The sequence below is a fragment of the Podarcis muralis genome, chromosome 2, assembly GCF_964188315.1.
Source record: "Podarcis muralis chromosome 2, rPodMur119.hap1.1, whole genome shotgun sequence".
Taxonomy (NCBI): domain Eukaryota; kingdom Metazoa; phylum Chordata; class Lepidosauria; order Squamata; family Lacertidae; genus Podarcis; species Podarcis muralis.
The window spans coordinates 100,102,831-100,114,790 of NC_135656.1; the positions used below are offsets into that span (position 1 = coordinate 100,102,831).

General features: G+C 41.8%; 1 protein-coding gene across 2 annotated transcripts in view; it reads right to left on the bottom strand.

Moving 5' to 3' along the window:
- Positions 1-11,960, bottom strand: part of ATXN7 (ataxin 7) — a 102,845-nt gene that overhangs the window by 90,717 nt on the left and 168 nt on the right. The window contains exon 1 of one of the 2 annotated variants that reach the window (XM_028719497.2): positions 11,724-11,861. The exons of the other annotated variant lie outside the window; for it this stretch is intronic. The gene's annotated coding sequence lies outside the window, so the exon portion shown is untranslated. Of the gene's footprint in view, positions 1-11,723; positions 11,862-11,960 lie in introns of those variants that run through there. 2 annotated transcript variants of the gene reach the window in all.

Here is an 11,960-nt window from a genome sequence, read left to right on the forward strand (position 1 = left end):
CCACCAACAGTGCCTCAGTCTTATCTGGATTGAGCTTCAGTTTGTTGGCTCTCATTCAGTCCATTACAGAGGCAAGACATTGGTCCAGCACTTTCACTGCCTCACCTAAAGATATAAAGGAGAAACAGAGCTGAGTGTCATCAGCATACTGCTGACAACATATTCCAAACATCCAGAAAACCCCACCCAGCCGTTTCATGTAGATGTTAAACAATGTAGGGGATAGGACTGAGCCCTGCAAAACCCCACAATGAAAGTTCCATGGAGCTGAAAAGCATTCCCCAAGCAACACCCTCTGGGAATGACCATCCAAGTAGGACTGGAACCACTGCAAAGCGGTGCCACCTACCCCTAGTTCAGACAGTCACTCCAGAAGGATGCCATGGTCGATGGTATCGAAAGCTAAATGCTATAATTACATTAGTAATACCATACCCTTCAACATTCTTCATGAAAATAGGAACGTTCTATTGCTTTTAATGCAGAATGGAGACCTCTTAGTTTCATGAAAATATTGTTTTCTGTACTACACAGGTATATGTACATGCACACATACACCCCTACATAAAGCCTTTACAGTGGTACTTCGGGTTAAGTACTTAATTCGTTCTGGAGGTCCATTCTTAACTTGAAACTGTTCTTAACCTGCAGCACCACTTTAGCTAATGGGGCCTCCTGCTGCTGCTGCTGCTGCTGCGCCGCCGGAGCACAATTTCTGTTCTCATCCTGAAGCAAAGTTCTTAACCCGAGGTACTTTTTCTGGGTCAGCAGAGTCTGTAACCTGAAGCGTATGTAACCTGAAGCATATGTAACCCGAGGTACCACTGTATACTGATGTTCCATCAATAATGATGTTCCATTGTCGTCCAGGAATTGCTCCAATAGAACTGAAGAAGTATATTTCAGATATTTACTATATGCTAGGCCTTCAACTGCACCAGCTGTAACAAAACATGTCTCTCCCATATTGGTTCCTACACTCACAACAAGCACTGCAACCCTCCAACAGTTTGACTTTACCCCCAAAGGCACACTCCTCCATTGTCTCCCATGCCAGCAACAGAATCACACACAGAGTTGTACATGCAAACTTTGAACATAACAGTAGTACAACTGAGCTTGTGGGAGAGGGAATAAAAACAAACTACTTCAAAATATTTTTTGCTGTTGTGATATGCAAACCACTCATTCTGTAGTAGCCAGGAAATAATTTCATTTGCCTGGATAGAAGCAGTTCCTTCTGCACATGGGAGTACCACTACTTTCACATGGCAAACAGGCAATGGCTATTAAATTACAGTGGTGCCCCGCAAGACGAATGCCTCGCAAGACGAAAAACTCGCTAGACGAAAGGGTTTTCCATTTTTTGAGTCGTTCCGCAAGACGAATTTCCCTATGGGCTTGCTTCACAAGACAAAACGTCTTGCGAGTTTGTTTCCTTTTTCTTAAAGCCGCTAAGCCGCTAATAGCCGTGCTTCGCAAGACGAAGAGACTCGCGGAACGGATTAATTTCGTCTTGCGAGGCACCACTGTACTTAAGAGTGAAGCTCCACATACACAAAGTGATTTCTACGGCATATTTCTATTGTTGGCAAAAGCCTTCTCAACTAACACACAACAAAATGGAAACCTGCTGCGGAGGGTAGGCAGGGCAGCAAGGAGTGAGAAAAAGAGGCTTCTCCTCTCCTCCCACATTGCTTTGGTTTCTGGGGAGAAAAGAAGAAAGCCTTCTCCTGTACTCTGTACCATAGCTGCCTGCTGAAGGAGAAATTTGAACTACAGTAATAGTGCATGCGACAGAACTATGTGTACTTCAAGTGTGGTTTTTTAAAAAAGAAAATAAAATAAAAATTATGCCAAGCTCAAACTGAATTGTCCACTGTATAAAATGACAAAATATCAAAACATATCTGCCTCATATATTTGCTTATTTGCAATAATTTACTTGTCTTCTCCTATTCACCGAGTGGGGCAGAGCGATAAGCATAATTGCAAAGCACCCTGTAAAACAGAAATGCAAAAACTATCTGCAGTATTTCCACACCAGTTTCAACTAATATTTATTTTTCATTTAAAATATTTATATACTATTCTTCAGCAAAGTTTCCAGGACTGTTTACAGAAATGTTGGTGGCAGGTGAACTCCCTAGGGAAGGAATTCCCTAGGCAGGCCTACACAAGGCTCTCTACGTGGTTGCCATTCACCTTAGAAATACAATTGCAGCATTTGACATAAGCTTCCTTCTTCTTGCCTCCTCCTCTATTCTATGAGCTGACTCATAACACTGTAGTTCAGAGACTGAGCTGTAATAAATTAAGAAGTCCCCAATTTGAATCTCAACTTATCCATGAACCGTCCAAACTATTATCTTGGCCTGCCATGCACAATATGGGGATAACAGTACTGGTTTGATTTGAAGGAATTACAAATAAATAAATAAATAAAAATGTGAAGGGCTATGAACAGGCCAATACAGTATCGGCACTAGGTATCCTTGGGCACCTACTGCAACCCCATCAGGGCTCGCTCAACATTAGCTGATGTTTTGAGAGTTAACTTTATTGTGTACTATTATATTCTAATACATAATAGAATATTACTTTATTTGATATTATTTGTTCCATTTTAAAGTTATGTTTTATTATGACTTCCTGTATCGGATCAGATTATTATAAGTTGTGTGTTCTTTGTTGTATATTTTGTTGCTGTAAACTGCCTTGTGCATAGTAATATAAAAAGGCGGTATACAAATTAAAAGTGAAATGAAATGACATGAAACATATTGCTTACAAGCTTGTTCCTTGAAACACATTTATTCCCATATACATTTTGTTCTTTTAAATGCATGGCATCCTCAAAAACCAGACAAACCTTGCAAGTGGCTTCAATTTTAGAGAGCAACAAAAAACTATAAGAGGACGGGATATTTACAAATTAGGTATGAGAAACGGAATCGCTTAGTATCAACTTCTACGAATCTTTTTTGGGGAGGGCAGATTAACTGTCCTCCACTACTCTTGCTCAACCCACCATAGCAACAGGTAAAAAAATTGCCTCTACCACATACCTGCCATATTGGATGTATGTGTAATATAGTATTTTATATAATACAACAAACATAAAGGATGTTGATTTCCCTGTAAATAAACTTTTGATTCTGTGACATTAAGAATCCTGCAAAAGAAAGAGAAACTGAAAGAGTCTGTATTTTCAAGACACTGCATGATTTCATAAACAAAGGCGTTATTTGAATATCCTTCCTCTTTCAAACAATGATTAACTTTGGTAGTTTCCCTTCCCAGACTTTTAAACTGAAACTCTGACAATCCTTACGAAACATTATAAACTTGCTGAAAAAGTCACTTCACCTATCTATATATGTCAGCATTTTAAAAATAGCCTTTGATTAATATTATAATGAAATACTGAAATATTGTTTTGAGTACAAACGTAAAAGGAATTTGCCCTGTAAACGCTACTGAAAGTCTATACAGCTGAGATATACACAGTCCTGCTAACATCACTGATGATGCTGGATGAGGAAGAGGGAGGGGCATTAATTACAGAGGAAGACAAAACACTTGTAAAGCATGAGGGAAAACTGAGTAAGAAAACTTGAATGCGTTGCCTTCAAATTAAATGGGTGGGGAAAATAAAGGGGAAATCTGTTATTTTTTTCACTATGAAAACCTAACAGAAAAGTTCCTAGTCATTGGAATATGTACTAACCAAAATAAATATCAAACTGAAGTCTCACTTATTGACAGCAGAATCCTATACATTTCTACTCAGAAGTAAGCTGAACCACATTCAACAGGACTTACAAGTAAGTGTGCATTGGGGATTGCAGCCTGATTTATGTGATAAATCTGCATTTTCTTATATTTAGTAAAGGTAAAGGTACCCCTGCCCGTACGGGCCAGTCTTGACAGACTCTAGGGTTGTGCGCCCATCTCACTCAAGAGGCCGGGGGCCAGCGCTGTCCGGAGACACTTCCGGGTCACGTGGCCAGCGTGACAAAGCTGCATCTGGCGAGCCAGCGCAGCACACGGAAACGCCGTTTACCTTCCCGCTAGTAAGCGGTCCCTATTTATCTACTTGCACCCGGGGGTGCTTTTGAACTGCTAGGTTGGCAGGCGCTGGGACCGAGCAACGGGAGCACACCCCGCCACGGGGATTCGAACCGCCGACCTTTCGATCAGCAAGCCCTAGGCGCTGAGGCTTTTACCCACAGTGCCACCCGTGTCCCTTCTTATATTTATAAGCACACATAAAACCAATGACTCTAATGGCACTTCCTTGATACAGTTACTATGAAATCAAGACAGCAACTTATTTCTAAACCTCTTGGCCTAAGCTACCTCACAAGGTATGAGAAGGTGGAGAACCATGTTCATCACCACCTTGGAGAAAAAGGTGAGATATCATGCAATAAAAATATATATGGTGTCAAAAGAATCTTATTACTTGAATACTGTTCTATGGTTAAAAAAATGACTTTGTGTCATGTACTTTTGGTTATGGGTGGTGGGGAGCAGGAATGGAAATCTATTTCATGAAGCCATTCAGCCATCTTTAGGGCTGAACCTAAAATAAGATCTCCTGTAACACAGGGGACAACTAACAGCACTCCTCCGGATGATCTCAGTGGTCTTTCAGGTATCCTAGACCCAAGTAGTCTTTAAAGTATCCTAGACCCAAGTTGTTCAGGGCACTGTATGTCAACACAAGAACTTTGAACCAGGCCTGAAAACATATTAGCAACCATTTCAGATGTTTCAACAGAGGTGTGACATCCTGTCAAATCATCTGTTCGCATCAGCAGTATAACATCTGCTTTCTGCACCAGCTGGAGCTTCTGGACTAGGCTCAAGGACAGCCCCACAAAGAGCACATTGCAGTAATCCAGTCCTGAGGTTACCAATGTATGGACTGCAGTGGCCAAGTTATGCTGCTCCAGATATGGCCAAAGTTAGCAAACCAGAGTAAGCTAGTAAAAAGACACTCCTCGCCATAGAGGTCACTGGGCCTCTAGTGACAAAGATATATCCAAGAGTAACCCCAAGCTGCGTACCTGCTCCTCTAAAGGGAGTGCAACAACCTCCAGAACAGGCAACTGGCCAGTCTTTCAAAGATGGGAACCACCTACCAAAAGAAACTCCACCTTCCCAGGATTGAAATTTAGTTTACTGGCCCTCATCCAGTCCACCACCGCATGAAGACAATTGTACAGAGCTTGCACAGCCTCTCCTTATTCGGGTGTCATGGAGAAGCTGAGCTTATATTTAGTCTATCCATAAAGAAAGACAATGATTAAACTGATTATTCCTCTTATCTAGAAGAGTGAAACTTTCCTCACGAGAGTATAATATGATGAGACACTAAACCAGCGTGTGTCATTCTAGGACAGTCAGTTCCTCAGGATGAGACCCAAACCTAATTTCTGAAACACACTTGACAGTGGCGATATTGCAGCATGACACACCTTGTTATGCTCTAAGAGAACAATAAAGGAGCGCTTCATAAATAGCACTAAAATAATTACAGGGTTTACCTTATTTTTTTAAAAAAAATGTTAAAGCAGGCACAGAAGATCCTAATTGCTGCAGGTATAATTCATGAAGGATTGATGCTGTGCGAGAGCTCCTCTGATTTCACAAGGCTTGCATGAAGCAACTGAGAATGTACAACTGTAATTCTCACCACAGCAACAACTGAAACTAAAATTCTCATTGTTACAGCCTATTAATTTAAGTAAACTTTTAGCTCCTGTGGTTGGGGACCAAAATGAGACCACAATATTTATGTGAAACATTTCTTAGGCATCATATGACCAAAGCAGAGGCTCCTGCAACCTCTCAGCATGTACTCTAGGCTAACCTGCCAGTGAAGAACCTAGTTACCAAACTAAAAAGACAGAAAGAGACACTATGTGGTAGAGCAGCTATCCTTTGAACTTTCTTCCTCTGCAGTCACCTGACAGTTGTCTCAACCATCCAGTATTGTGACTAAGATCCCATGTATAATCAACCCTGCTTTCCCTGCAAGGTAAATATTTGGGTCCCACTTAATGGCAACAGACAAGGGAGGGAGAAGCAGAATCAGCTGAACATACTTAATGGAGGCCTGATAGGGGACTACAGATAAAAAGAGGAAACTTGCCAAGCAAAACACATCATTTTCAAACAAATTATCCGAGGCTGAATACAGGCAGTGGCAAATTCCATTTCAAGTAAAGGTTGCCCCTGAGACATAAAACAGTTAGGGGGAAACCTAGCAGCATGATGAAGCTTCTCCTATCAGCTACTGCAATTCAATATGTCCATCTTCAGGATGAGGATATCTTTGTTCTTCCTGTCTAACTTACAAATGAGCGTTCTGAAAAGTATGAACAGTTGCTCAGGAAGAACAACATTTAACAAGTTAACAAAGCAATCTGAAGCATGTCTGCTCCGAAACACCTATGAGTTCAAGGGGTTTTATTCTCAGGTTAAGTATATATAGAAGTGCAGCTTACTACCAAGGAATCTTTAAACAGAAAAATTACAGGGACAGATGACAGACTGAATATTTCTATGTAGGGTTTTCTATTAGGATACAACATTCTAGTTGAGGTTATCATTTTGCTTAGTTATTTCCCTTCTACATCTATTATTTCAATCTCTGCTTCTCCAGTTACAAGGATATCAGGGAACAAGGCTGGGGAAGACCTCCATCTATGACTCTGGGGAGTCAGTACTAGCTTGAGTGTGTTGTACGGGTACATGAATCAATGGTGTGACTCAGATTAACGCAACTTCATTATGTACACAGGGGGCTAAACTTCCAAAGTGAGAACTAGAACTTAAGCCTGCTCAGAAGTCACACACAAAGATTGGGAAGGCCTACCACAACTAATATGTTGGGAATAATGTAGTTACTATGCACTGAAATATGTGATGTTCTTACATCTCATATTCCTGGAACTAAAAACGGTTTCCATGGTTTAAACTGGGGTGATCCCTGGCTCAAAATGAACACTTTATAACAACCTGGCTATCATTAGCAGTTCATCTCTAATTACCTCATTTGATCGTGTCCTATCAGAGAGAGGGTCTTTTAGGCAGTGACATCTCACTGCTGGAATTCTGCCCCCTTATTTACTCTCTTGGCATCAAATCAGATTTATATTAGATGACAAGTAAAAACTTTTGGTTGATGATGTTTCCCCAGGCTTTTAAGGGGTTTGAGATTGGTTTTGGCTCCTGCTCAGTATTTGCCACTGTTAACAATGTTTTAATGATACTATTCTTATTTGCTATTATATTATTCTATTTTGTTGGGATTTCAAAGGCAGTTATTACAAAAAGCAGTGGGTGGGTGGGTGTTATAAATAAAAATCAACCAACTCATATTGTAATGGGGACATATTAAAAGAATGATTACAGAACTGAAATCCAAAATACATACATGTATGTGGTTAGGCAGGCAAGAAAAATAAGTATCAGTGTTAATCATTTGTTAATCACTTACAAGGAAGAAGGATAAATGTTTGTGGACTTTCCCAGCTTAAAGACTGTTCATTACTTGCCACAGGCAACTAGCGATTTACATCAAGTATTGGCAGGTAATACACCAGAAATATGATTACTCACTTAGGGGCTGTCCCCTTCTCCAAATGTGGCCCCATTTATATTGCATCTCTGTGATTAACACTGGCTAAGAATGGCACTGAAAGTAGGCAGAATTCATAGTTAAGACTAAGGAACTCCTTGATTGCTTTGCAATTATATCTCCCCCTCTACATTTGTATTTTTCCTGCAATCATTTATGCAGAATATGCATTTCTTTTAATGCTTCTGTTAGGGCTTCCCACTTTTTTCTGGGCGGCTGCAGAAAAACAAAACAAAATTCAAAAGCATGGAAATGCACCTCACCTGTGGAATTTTTTGCCTATTACACAACACTGTCATGGGTAGAGCGGAAGGCTGACAATCTAAGCCAGTACCATCCTGAATCACATAATGCTCAACCTGTCTAATTCAATCATAGAAAGAACTAGAGGCAGTATCTGCTATCCAAAATATATTAAGTAGCCCACATCATGCCGATATTGCACTACACAATTGGAGTGTTCAAGGTACACCACACCAGAGGTGTCTATAAGGGCAAAGAATGAGCTTAATAAAACCAATGCAGCTCACTTAAGCAAATCAGTTGTTCCACATAGTCACAGGAAGAAGAAAATGTTCAGTGTTACCAGCTAAGAGTCAATACAATCCTTAAGTCTCTTGCAACAAAAAACAACACAGATATACTCTTCCGGAAATTGTTACAATCAGGATGGCTAGGCTTCCAGAAAAGATAAGGTTGCATTTTGCCCTGCTCCCAGTTTGTAGTCAAAATGAAATGGCAATTCCTGTATCAAGCAGGAGTTGAACAAGATAACCTAAAAGGTCCCCTCCAACCCTAGGATTCTAATCTGTATTAGCAAGCATAAATATTGAATCAGATGGTGTTTGATAAGAAGTAAATGTGTACATGGGGACTTTGGGTCTTAACCCTGAAAGTTTAATGCACAGCAGCCCTAACTGAAGTAAACAGGACTCTCTGAAGTAAATTACCGGTACTTAAGGGTCTCTGCAGTAATCAATATGAATATTGCCACTTCAGACTGGATTTCAGTGCTGACTCACAAAATATGCATTTAGATACACCAAAGCAACGTATTTGTAATATAATCTATCCTTCCAAGTTTTCATATTGTCACCTCTCAAAAGGATAGCATATACGAAACTACAGATGATTTTGGGGGTTAGGGTGCAATTTCCCTCTGAACAATTTGCTAAAAGCTGAAACCCTAAAATATAACCCCAACACTACTGAGCTCTCTTTGTCCTAATGAGATCTGCAAATTAAGAAGCAGTTTTACATTTGCAGCTTAGAACATACTTGTGATGGCTAGTAAAATTTCAGTGAGAACAAGGGCATATAAGATTGACCAAACCACTGGACTAATCTTGTAAAACATTTCCTGTTTCTACCAGAGGTTATCTTCAAGTTCGAAATGAATCCCTAAGCCAGTTCACATTCAAAGCAGGACAAATTAGAAACTATTGCACCTTCATGTTCTTCAGATCATTGTTCAGAACATTGTAAATCATTTATTGATACTGTCAAAATAAAATAAAGGCCCTGCAAAGGAAAACAAATGTTCTATGTGAGAAATGGATTAATGCATTTTACAATGTAAGAAAGAAACTGAGAAATGGAATTACTGAAAAAGAAGATGAAACATGCTGGCCAGACATTCAAACATTTGAGACATGTTTTGCCTGAAAAAATAAATAGATCCCATATGGTACAGCTCATGATCTCTGCAATATCAAAGCCTGTGGTTCTATAGGCCTACAGCTTTCACTAACATCACTGCAGTTTTCAGGGTCTGTCCTCCTACAGACTACAGCACCCTACAGTGCTTCTGTAGCTTCACTACTCCTTTAATTTCTTTTTTCTTTCCATACATTACCATAACTCACTCTCTCTCCCCCACATTCTCACCTCTAAACCACAGCAGGAGCTTTGACTGGGTCCAGAGGCAGTTGCTCCGAAGAACAGGGAGACCAATAAGAACACAACTAAAACAAAATATACCTCTGCTTCTTTTCCTTACACCTCTCAGCATGAACACCATTCCTCATTCCACTGTCAGCAGCTGATACTTAAATTGTTGGGAAACAGTAAGTGAAGTCCTAAAGACCAATATAAATATGAAAGCAGCTATGCTTACACCAAGTCACTCTTCTTCCAAATTCACACAGAATTTACTGATACAGTTCCTGATGTGGATTAGCCACTAACCATGTGTAATCAGATAGCCAAAACTGAACATCTGACAACCAAGGTTCTGTGTCTGACAGTTCGTGTTTAGTATTAGCCCAAAATCTGAATACAGAAAAGTGAATTTCGGAATCCAGACGTACTTTAGACTGCTTTCAGCTTGAGAACACAACCAATGCAAGAGGACTGTATTCAATGGAGTGAGTTAAAGATATCCTGCCACTGAGCTATCTTGTCAGTTTGACATGCTCCGACTTCCCTCAGGACAACAAACAAGAGGAAGAATAATTCTGTGGTCAAGTACTCTCCTATTGTTTGAATTTACCAATAATATGGCACTGTTGCTCCTCAGTTGTTATAGAGTGGTAATAGGAGCTTGGCCAAGCATTATGATCCATCAACGTGTACCATGACGGCAACAGAATCAAATGTAGCAAACATGCACAAGGGAAGTAGAAAAGAAAAACTGCAATAGTGATGTATCAAACAACAATGCCAAAAGCTAAGATAAACACACGAGCAAACACAAAATCTACTGTATGGCTTCACAAATGGATCAGAGCAAGAGATACTCTCATCAAAGGAGCTCAGAATGACATACTTATCACTGTTGGAAGAATGTCAAAGAGAGCAGAAACAACTACTTTAGCACTGTAATAGTGAAAATCATAGACATGGATGCTTTAGCTGAGATTCCTGCATAGTAGGGGGTTGGACTAATTGACCCTTGGAGTCCCTTCCAACTCTACAATTCTATGATTACATCAAAAGTAATGACAGAAAGAATTTAAGTGGAGCTTGTGATAGTAATTTCAGATAAAGCAATGGGAAATAAATGGTTTCCCCAAAATATTTGCAGATCTAAGAAGCATGAAATCAAGAAAGTCAACCGTGCTAACAAAGGCCACAATAACAATGCAAAACATTTCAGAAACAATAATAAGCAAAACAGATGCCACAACAATTATGGGCTGGAAAGGAAAATGCCATAAACACCAGCAAAAGGAGTAATGAGTATGGACGGGCTTCTTGTATGGTAATGAGATAAATGGCAAGGATGACCAAAAAGGCAAAAGACAAAAGGAATGGTGGCAACATCAAGCATTCTTAACGTATGTACTATTCTGGTAGTGGTGGTTCTCCAATAGCGTAAAGAGAACTAGAAGAGTTGTCAAACCTGACCTAGAGAAAACACGGAAACAAAGTGATATGGGAGATATGAAAGTGAAAGAAACAAGGGAAGCAACTGCAATGATGGCGCCACAAGGAAAGTTGAACTGGCACAGACAAACTGATGAAGTGATTAGTGGGGAGGCAAGAGAAGCTGTGGTAACAGCGGCAAAGAAGATGGCGGTACTATGGGAAAACCCAATGGAACGGTATCACCAGCGGAGATATAGCAGCAATTCTTATATAGCAGTACCATACTATAAAACCAGCATGGCAATAATGGGGTCGGCGGAGGACGCTAGAGAAGAGACAGTAAGCAAGGGGGGTGGCAACAAGACTGTCCAAAGAAGCTGCCACACCACGGCGCAACAGTGCAGGGCATTGCGGTGGAAATGACAGCATGACACCTGTCCTGGCGGCAGCGACAGCACGGTGGCGACCACGGAGGCCGGATCTAGTGAGGCTGTGGAAGGAAAAAGTGGGGCAGCGGGTGTCACGAAGGAGACACAGGTGACGCCGGCCCCAGGTCTTTGGCGGTTCTGAGGGTGCTGTGCCCATAGCGCCGGCCCGGACAGTTGTGGTGGCAGCGCTGGGGTGGCTGCGCAAAGGTCACCAAAGGTTAGGTGGCTGCTGGCCAACAACCAGGCCACGACCCTGGGCAGCGTGGCTGAGGGGTGGAGCCCCATCCCCTCGCCCACCCCCCACCCCACCCCACCGCCTGCCTCGCCCTCACCTGGCGGGGAAGCAGCCCTGCTGAGGGGCTGCTGGAGGCCGGGGCCCACGGGGCGGGGGCTCCTGCGCTGCCGCCCGCGCTCGGCTGCCCGCCCGTGCCAGGCCTGCTCGCTCGCTCGCCCCTTCCTGGCCGGCCGGCCGGCCCAGCCACCGACCACCCCGCCCGCCCGCTGCCCCGAAAGCTCTCCCGCCTCGCTGCTCCTCAGGCCCCGGCCGCCCCCGCCAGCGACGACGACGA